Source organism: Procambarus clarkii, chromosome 68, assembly GCF_040958095.1.
Source record: "Procambarus clarkii isolate CNS0578487 chromosome 68, FALCON_Pclarkii_2.0, whole genome shotgun sequence".
NCBI lineage: Eukaryota > Metazoa > Arthropoda > Malacostraca > Decapoda > Cambaridae > Procambarus > Procambarus clarkii.
The window spans coordinates 17,219,178-17,229,177 of record NC_091217.1 but is presented as its reverse complement, the minus strand read 5'-3'; positions in this window follow the sequence as shown (position 1 = coordinate 17,229,177).

The following is a 10,000-nucleotide window of genomic DNA, read 5'->3' as shown; positions in this document are numbered from 1 at the left end:
TGGCTGGGGACGCCGCACTTGCGGAGGATTTCTTGGGTCGGTGCCTTCCTGGGTTGTCGGTTGCGGAGTGTGCAGGTCTGGTGAAAGAGGTCTCCTTGGCGGAGCTGCTTGTGGTGGTGCGGTCGTTTCGTTCCGGGAAGGTGCCGGGTTCGGATGGTCTTCCTATTGAGTTCTATGTCGCCTTTTGGGATGTGTTGGGGGATGTTCTGCTGGAGGTGGTCCAGTCTTGTCTTCGGGAGTGTGTTCTGCCTATGTCTCAGTGCGTTGGGATTGTGCGGCTTCTCCCGAAGTCGGGCGATCTACGGTTATTCTCAAACTGGCGGCCCATTACTTTGTTGAATGTCGACTACAAGATCCTGTCTAAGGTCTTGGCTGGTCGGTGTCGCAGTGTTGTTGCGTCTGTTGTCTCTGTGGAGCAGTTTTGTGGTGTTCCGGGTCGTTCCTTGTTGCATTGCAATGCATTGTTTCGAGATGTGCCCTTGTACGTGTCCGACGCTCGCTTGTCGGCAGCGATGCTTTGTCTGGATTGGTCGAAGGCTTTCGACCGTGTGTCGCTCGATTTTGTGTTTCGTGTGTTGGGGAGGCTGGGATTTCCGCCCTTGTTTGTTCGTTGGGTGCGTATGTTGTACGCTCAATGTTGTAGTCGGGTCTGTGTAAATGGGTTTTTGAGTGATTCTTTCCCTGTGCGTCGCTCGGTGCGGCAGGGTTGTCCGCTTTCGATGCTCCTGTATATCGTCTTTCAGGAGCCGTTTTTTCGGGCGATCAAGGGATGCCCGTTGATCGTCCCTCCCCGTTTGCCGTCGGGTCTTCGGTTGCCTATCTGCGGTTATGCAGATGATACCGTCCTGTTCCTGGCCTCGGAGGGGTCGGTTGGGGCGGTCCAGGTTGTGGTTGAGAGGTTCGAGTTGGCCACTGGGGCGCAGGTGAATCGTGCGAAGTCCGGTCTTATGGGTCTTGGTGGGTGGTCCTCTCGCCTTGTGTGGGTGGGGTCATGGTTTCCGGTTGTCACTTCTATGCGGGTTTTGGGGCTTACCTGGTTCGCTTCCTATGAGAGGTCCTTGGCATGCAATTGGGATATAGTTTCCCGGAGTGTCGGTGTTGCGATTGGGTTGCTGGCTGTGCGCCCGTTGACGCTTTATCAGCGGGCGTTGCTTGTGAATTGCAAAGTTTTGTCCCGGGTCTGGTTCGTGGCTCGGGTTTTCCCCCTGGATCGTAAGCTGGCTTTCGGGTTGGAACGCCAGGTTTATCGTTATGTGTGGTGTGGTCGTTACCACCCAATTCGCCGGTCGACGTTGGTGTTGGCTGTGCGGGGGGGTGGGGTGGGCATTCCTGATGTGTTCACGAGGGCTCGGGCGCTCTTTTGGGTCTCGTTGTGTCAGGGGTTTGAGTTGGGTGGGGGGCTCAATGGTTTGTGTGTTTATTATTGCTCTGTTAGGTTTAGCTATTTGGTGGATTTTGGTGTTTGTCGGGAGGCGGCGGTCTGTACCCCCCCCCCCCGGTTTACTCTTGGGCGGTGGCAATTCTTCGGGAGGTATGCCGTTGTCCGGGGTTCCTGTCCTTGTCGGTCAAGGCGGTGTATCGGGTTTTGTTTCGTCGTGTTCCACCGCGGGTGGAGGGTTTGTTCCCGTGTTGGGATTGGGGGGATGTGTGGGCGGCGCTGGGGGCTCGGTTTCTGGCTCCGCAACAGCGGGAATTGTTGTTTAGGCTCTTGCATTTGTCGTTGGCGACTAATGCACGGTTGTGCATGCTGGGTTTGCGTGCCTCTGATGCGTGTGTGCACTGTGGGCTCCCTGAGACGCAGTTGCATGTCTTTTATTTTTGCGGGCGGTTGCGGGGTTTGCTTGATTGGTTTCGGGACGTGTTGGTTGGGGTTTGTGGACCTGGGTGTCGGGGTGACCTTTTGAGATTTTTGTTTTTGTCCTTTCCGCGGAGGTCGCGCCGTGTTCGTAATCCGCTTTGTCTTCTTGTTGCTGACTTTGTGTATTGTGTGTGGGTGGGTCGGAGGGAGGGTTATGGGGTTGCTAGGCTTTTGGGGTTTTTGAGGGGTCGTTTGCAGTTCACGTGGTGGTGGGTGCAGCGTGCGTTTCCGAGCGAGTTCCGTGGTTGGTTCACGGGTGGGTATGTGCGTGGGGTTGCTTTTGGGTAAGTGGTCTTCTGTTTTCATCCTAGATCCCCGGCCCTCCGGTGGGCCTCCTCGGGGGAGTTGTGCTGGGTGTGTGTACTCACCTAGTTGTACTCACCTAGTTGTGTTTGCGGGGGTTGAGCTCTGGCTCTTTGGTCCCGCCTCTCAACCGTCAATCAACAGGTGTACAGATTCCTGAGCCTATCGGGCTCTGTCATATCTACACTTGAAACTGTGTATGGAGTCAGCCTCCACCACATCACCCCCTAATGCATTCCATTTGTCAACCACTCTGACACTAAAAAAGTTCTTTCTAATATCTCTGTGGCTCATTTGGGCACTCAGTTTCCACCTGTGTCCCCTTGTGCGTGTTCCCCTTGTGTTAAATAGACTGTCTTTATCTACCCTATCAATCCCCTTCAGAATCTTGAATGTGGTGATCATGTCAAGGTGTGTGTGGTTGCTCCTGTGGTTGTGTGTTCGGTTTGGTGTGTGGGGTCGAGTGTGAGTGTGGGTTTGCTTCTATGTTGGCTCCTGCGTGGGCCGTTGCTAGTACCTTGAGTGAGTTGCATGCGGCTGTTTTGTTACTCATTTTGTTGGCTTGATTGCTGTTCTTCCTGGAAGTGTGTTTGTTTAGGGTACATGTATCTCTGTGTTTCATTGTTCGCCCCGGATTTTTTCTTGGGGTTGTCATATAGTAGTGCCTGGGCCTTGGCCATGGTTTGTTTTTATGTTACTTATATGGTTTGTGTGCGATGTGCTTATGCTTTGTGTTATTTCTGTACTTGTGTGCATTGTGTATTTATATGTGTGTCTGGTTTATTCTTTATATGTTTGTTGTGTCTTTCCATGTCCGTATGCGTCCGTTTGTTGTGTGTCCGTTTCTATGTTTATGTACTCACCTAGTTGTACTCACCTAGTTGTGTTTGCGGGGGTTGAGCTCTGGCTCTTTGGTCCCGCCTCTCAACCGTCAATCAACAGGTGTACAGATTCCTGAGCCTATCGGGCTCTGTCATATCTACACTTGAAACTGTGTATGGAGTCAGCCTCCACCACATCACCCCCTAATGCATTCCACCCCTAATGCATTCCAATATGTGTATTCGGACTTGTGTCCCTGGAGTTTCTGGGGTCTTATTATGCAATGTTCTCTTCTATGCCTGTTTATGATTATGTTTTTGTTGTTATGTTCTGTTCTTAGTTTCATGTCATGTATATATTGTGCTATACTTTGTATATTTCTTTTATCAAAATAAAAAAAAAATATTAACATACCTAAACATAATGAAACTTAACCTTACCCGACTCTAAGCATGGATAGAGAGTAGATAGTAGCACATATTATATAGTCGTTCTCAATCCATTCCCGTGAACGTATTTCCTTTCTGACGACCAGTTGTAAGGTGGCCTAACTGCCGAACTATAGATCTTGGTCAAATGGCTTTATTCGACTCTTCTGTCCCTCCATCACAACTTGGATAGGTTAAGTGTTCTTATACATGTACAATATTACACATTTGATAATTATGTGCACTAAGATCAATGTACACCTCTGTACTTAATATACACAATTGTCGGCTTCGGGGCTATTGTCTCATAATTGTGAATGTGTGTAAATTTTTAATTAATTAAACTTGTTACAGAGTAATTACCCGGTAACAAGGTTATGACAGCTAATAACATAAATGAATAAGTGACTAGATAATTTAATTACAAAAATTTTAATTTTCGTGGCGAACATCCACCCACACACACCCCTACACCCGCCCCACCCACACGGCCCCACCCCCTACTCCCGCCCCACCCACACGGCACCCCCTACACCCGTCCCCCCACATAGCCCCCCCTACACCCGCCCCACTCACACGGACCCCCTACACCCGCCCCTACCACACGGCCCCCCCCCCTACACCCGCCCCACCCACACGGCCCCCTACTCCCCCCCCCACCCAATACCATCCCAATACGATTTTTGTGAACTGGTAAGCCCAAGAAGAAATGTACGATATCTGTGTACTGGTAAGAATAAGGAGAAATGTACGATATCTGTGTACTGGTAAGAATAAGGAGAAATGTACGATATCTGTGAACTGGTAAGAATAAGGAGAAATGTACGATATCTGTGAACTGGTAAGAATAAGGAGAAATGTCCGTTATCTGTGAACTGGTAAGAATAAGGAGAAATGTACGATATCTGTGAACTGGTAAGAATAAGGAGAAATGTACGATATCTGTGTACTGGTAAGAATAAGGAGAAATGTACGATATCTGTGTACTGGTAAGAATAAGGAGAAATGTACGATATCTGTGTACTGGTAAGAATAAGGAGAAATGTACGATATCTGTGAACTTGTAAGAATAAGGAGAAATGTACGATATCTGTGAACTGGTAAGAATAAGGAGAAATGTACGATATCTGTGTACTGGTAAGACCAAGAAGTAATGTACGATATCTGTGTACTGGTAAGACCAAGAATATACGATATCTGTGTACTGGTAAGAATAAGGAGAAATGTACGATATCTGTGTACTGGTAAGAATAAGGAGAAATGTACGATATCTGTGAACTGGTAAGAATAAGGAGAAATGTACGATATCTGTGTACTGGTAAGAATAAGGAGAAATGTACGATATCTGTGAACTGGTAAGAATAAGGAGAAATGTACGATATCTGTGTACTGGTAAGAATAAGGAGAAATGTACGATATCTGTGTACTGGTATGAATAAGGAGAAATGTACGATATCTGTGTACTGGTAAGAATAAGGAGAAATGTGCGATATCTGTGTACTGGTAAGAATAAGGAGAAATGTACGATATCTGTGTACTGGTATGAATAAGGAGAAATGTACGATATCTGTGTACTGGTAAGACCAAGAAGTAATGTACGATATCTGTGTACTGGTAAGACCAAGAATATACGATATCTGTGTACTGGTAAGAATGACACATGTAAGAACATTGCCTTGAAGTGTCGTTGGACACTCAACTCTTGATAGTGTGCGTGAAATACATTATGAAGGCGGCAAAAGCTTACATATCAATACTTACAAACACTGTACAAGCTGATGAGTAGGGTGCCCCTCTCAAGCGTCGCCTGGACCCTTGAGAGGGGCACCCTTCGCACCTGTCTCTTGGGGTGGGGGGGGGGTGTCCAACCACTTGGGCTAGACGGTAGAGCGACGGTCTCGCTTCACGCAGGTCGGCGTTCAATCCCCGACCGTCCAAGTGGTTGGGAACCATTCCTTCCCCCCTTCCCCGTCCCATCCCAAATCCTTATCCTGACCCCTTCCAAGTGCTATATAGTCGCAATGGCTTGGTGCTTTCCCCTGATAATTCACTTCCCGCTGGTGGGGGGGGACTAGCTTGTGAAATATGACAAGATATAATAGTTAACCCTTTTCTTTGGGGGCGGGGCTGGAGTAGGCCTTGGATGCTTTTTGGTTAAGTTTACTTTCTTCCACAGATATGGCCATACCTTTACAATACTAACCAGCATATATACTTTTTTTCCTCCATAGGCAGGTTTAAAGATCTGTTAAGACACCATATAGTTTAGCGAATTATTCAGTACTCACCTACAGGTGATTGTAGAGCTTTTACAATGCTAACCAACATAGATACATTCATGTCTGTCTTACATAGACTGGGAGGATTGTGTGTTTTATGCTGCTACAGCAAAAGTGTGATCTTGAGGTTATCTTGAGATGATTTCGGGGCTTTTTTTTAGTGTCCCCGCGGCCCGGTCCTCGACCAGGCCTCCGCCCTCAGGAAGCAGCCTGTGACAGCTGACTAACACCCAGGTACCTATTTACTGCTAGGTAACAGATTAGATATTCATGATTAGATATTTGATGTTAAATTTTCCCAAGATCAGTAAACCATTTTATATTAATATAAGAACAAAAATTGATTTTTTTTCGACAGGTCGACGAGGAACTATGGTCGAGTAAGGCCGATCCTGGTCAATAATGGCTTCTTGAATGGTTACATTGAAGACGTCATTAAAGGAAAGGTGACACGCCATGTCACCCATGAAGAAGCACAACACCCGTACCCGCTCTCACAATGCTTTACTGGAACGTATTGTCCACGGCTTACAAAATGGAAGAAATAGTCCTGAAAGATATTATTAAAAAGGACGTTATCCCGCACAGACACCAATTGGAAGATACAATTAACAATATATTACAAAAACAAGAAGACCGCCAAACTACTTACGAAGAACTCTTCAGACACCAAACAGAACGCCTTAAAAGAAACCAACGTCGTCTATGCCTTCACATGCCCACTTGCGGACTGTCAGCCCCAAAGATCTCAGTGTATAGGCAAGACAACAACGTCTCTCTCTAGGCAATTAACAATGCACAAGCAACAGGGCTCCATCAAGGAGCATATAATCTCCTCACACAACCAGACCATCACCAGAGACATCTTAACAAGCAACACTGAGATTTAATAGCTTACCTGTTTATACAGAAGCTTATATATCTTGTATTGAGTGTATTGTATACATGGGTAACCTAGTTTCTACAGTCAGAATGTAGTTTCTACTTGGAAAGTTGGGAAGGGTTCATCCCTAAGAGACTAGCGATGGAGTGATCTAGGCAAGACTGCCACAGTCTTTCTTGGTGTTTAATTCACTAATTGAAAGAAATTCATGAATTAAAAGTAATTGTAGTTAAATACTTCTTATGTTAAGTACTTATGTTAATTTAACATAAATTTGAGTAAAGAGTCAACTCCCCTTAGTCGGCCAAGTGCAGATGAGTCACTTAGGATAGGAACTAGTATTGTTCTGGCCAAGTGATGACTCATCCCAGGTCAAGAGTCAGGTCAAGGGTCAGGCAATGCGGGCAGGAGTACCACCTTGTTTGTTAATTACTTAAATTAGAAGTAATTCATGTGCTATTCAATATTGTAATTAATAAGTAACCTTGGATATTCTCTATGTAAATTTAACATCATTTGAGAATAAAAAATCAATCTCTAAGTGGCAACGTGAATATTAATTAGTTATTGTAATGAACGGTGGCAATTAAGTGAGGCTAGCGCAGTAGGCTGGGGCCGCTCCCTTGGACCAAGGTTTTGATCAATGTGACTGACGGAGTACTGGGGTAAACACCACCCTTCAGAGGCAAGACTCAACATCTGACAAGGGCTTGTGATTAAGGTAAAAGTGCTGTTAAGAGTCTTAAATGAAGTTTATAGGAATCCAGTTTTAAATCATCCATTTGCCTATAGTATAGGGATATCTCAATTTTAACATGTGTTCAATTATTATTGTGTGTAATAAATTATTATAGATTCTTTTTGTGTTTAGCAAATTTCCCTTTTACATATTTTAGTATTCTGAGTTCAGGATCCTGTGCAGTTTAGTGTTTTAAGCACTCATGAGGTCGTTCCAAGTTACCGCTTAGACCACACCATCCTCCCTTGTCATTAATTATTTAAGCGGCATTTCAAAGTAGATTCATTCTTCCTTTTTATAATTGAGGATCCGCGTTCTTGGGATTCCTGGACTAATTCGCTAATTCCTGCGTCGCAGTCAGATGGTTTAATTAGTTACAGTGGGTGTTAATGAGGGAGGTGGTGGCAGTGAAAAAGCGTACTGTAACTGGGGTAGTAGTGTATCTTTGTACCTGTGGTCCTCGGTGATCAAGCACTGAGGTTACAAGGCATCACAGGTTACAGTAAGGAATAAACGGTGAACAACAGAACCGTTAAATAACGTCCTGCCAAAAAGCAGGAGGAGTGAGGTTTTAGGGTGGTACCCGTTACAAGATAATGGAGACCAGTCATCAACAACCAGTTAACACATACTTACATTCTACCCACTTCAAGACCCCGAGCCAACACAGAGACAGGACCCAATGACTCTGCCTTAGCAACACGACCAGCCACAAGACCATAAGCTGCTTATCTTGATGCATGTAATACTCTACCAATATACCCTTATGTTACGCCATTCATCCACTTCTTCTGTACCAACTCACCCAAACAGAATATAAGCTTATGCAAAAGCATGGTAAATTAGTCTTTGAGAATGTAAAGAGTCATCTTGCGAAACGCATCCCTACGCGTCAGATTAAAAATAAGTGTAAAAATGAACTTTGGAGAGTTCATTTTTCCACTTCCCACCGACAGTGAAGAAAAACATAAGAAATATTGAAAAGAGTCATGTTAGAATCATTATTCTTACCCTTTCGGTCATATTCAGCAATATACATTATATATAATATATATATATATATATATATATATATATATATATATATATATATATATATATATAATATATATATATAAATATATATATATATATATATATATATATATATATATAATATATATATATATATATATATATATATATATATATATATATATATATATATATATATATATATATATATATATATATATATATATATATATATAACACACACACACACACACACACACACACACACACACACACACACACACACACACACACACACACATATATATACATTTTGAGGGAGAAGGTAACTTGGGACACTCCAGCTCCTGGTCTCCTGCCTCTGTGGCGTCAGCTACGAATTAGCAGTCAAGTAATTCCTGCCTCTCAACACCCCACATTCCTCAGCTTCAAAAAAATCTATACCGTTCAGTGGAGGTCCGCTTCGCCGCTGTCTGCACCTCTCGCTCCCTATTCTCTCTCTCCTATTACCTATCACCTGTTTTATTCCTATTTCCCCTGTCTCTACCTGCATTGTCAGGTTATGTCAGTTATGACTCCAGGCTGGTATCATCCCCCCCCCTGCCGTTACTACCTCCTCCCCTCGTTATCATCGCTGTATGCAACAGATTTTTAAGATTAAGTTCCCCCTTTGTTCATCCCTACAGCTTCCTACTCATCACCCCTCCCTCCATGCGTCCCTTCCCTCACCCCTCCCTCCATGCGTCCCTTCCCTCACCCCTCCCACCATGCGTCCCTTCCCTCACCCCTCCCTCCATGCGTCCCTTCCCTCACCCCTCCCACCATGCGTCCCTTCCCTCACCCCTCCCTCCATGCGTCCCTTCCCTCACCCCTCCCTCCATGCGTCCCTTCCCTCACCCCTCCCTCCATGCGTCCCTTCCCTCACCCCTCCCTCCATGCGTCCCTTCCCTCACCCCTCCCTCCATGCGTCCCTTCCCTCACCCCTCCCTCCATGCGTCCCTACCCTCACCCCTCCCTCCATGCGTCCCTTCCCTCACCCCTCCCTCCATGCGTCCCTTCCCTCACCCCTCCCTCCATGCGTCCCTTCCCTCACCCCTCCCACCATGCGTTCCTTCCCTCACCCCTCCCTCCATGCGTCCCTTCCCTCACCACTCCCTCCATGCGTCCCTTCCCTCACCCCTCCCACCATGCGTTCCTTCCCTCACTCCTCCCTCCATGCGTCCCTCACCCCTCCCACCTCCCGTCCCTTCCACCTGCCATTCATCCCACATACCTCTCTACCCCCCCCCCCCCCGGCCCCAACCCCTTCCAGTAATAAAATATTGAACACCGGATCTGATATTAATCTGCCCGTGGAGGCTTGTTCAACCACCCACATGAACAACAACTCCACTACAATACAATAGTGGCCGTGGGACCCATATTGCTCTCAACACTAACCAATATTTCTTGCTCAAACTTTACGTGTAATTTCAGGCCAATATTTTGTTATGGAGATACCGGCCAAGAGTCTCACACGACCAGAGGGCTCTGGGGCACCTGGCTGGCCAGGGCCAAGGGTGACCCGGGTGACGGGCCAAGGGTGACCCAGGATGTAACCTAAGTCTAACCCCAAACCTAAAAACTCACTGTTTTACCGCATTCTGAAGGTCTGGCCAAACTTGACCCAGCCCT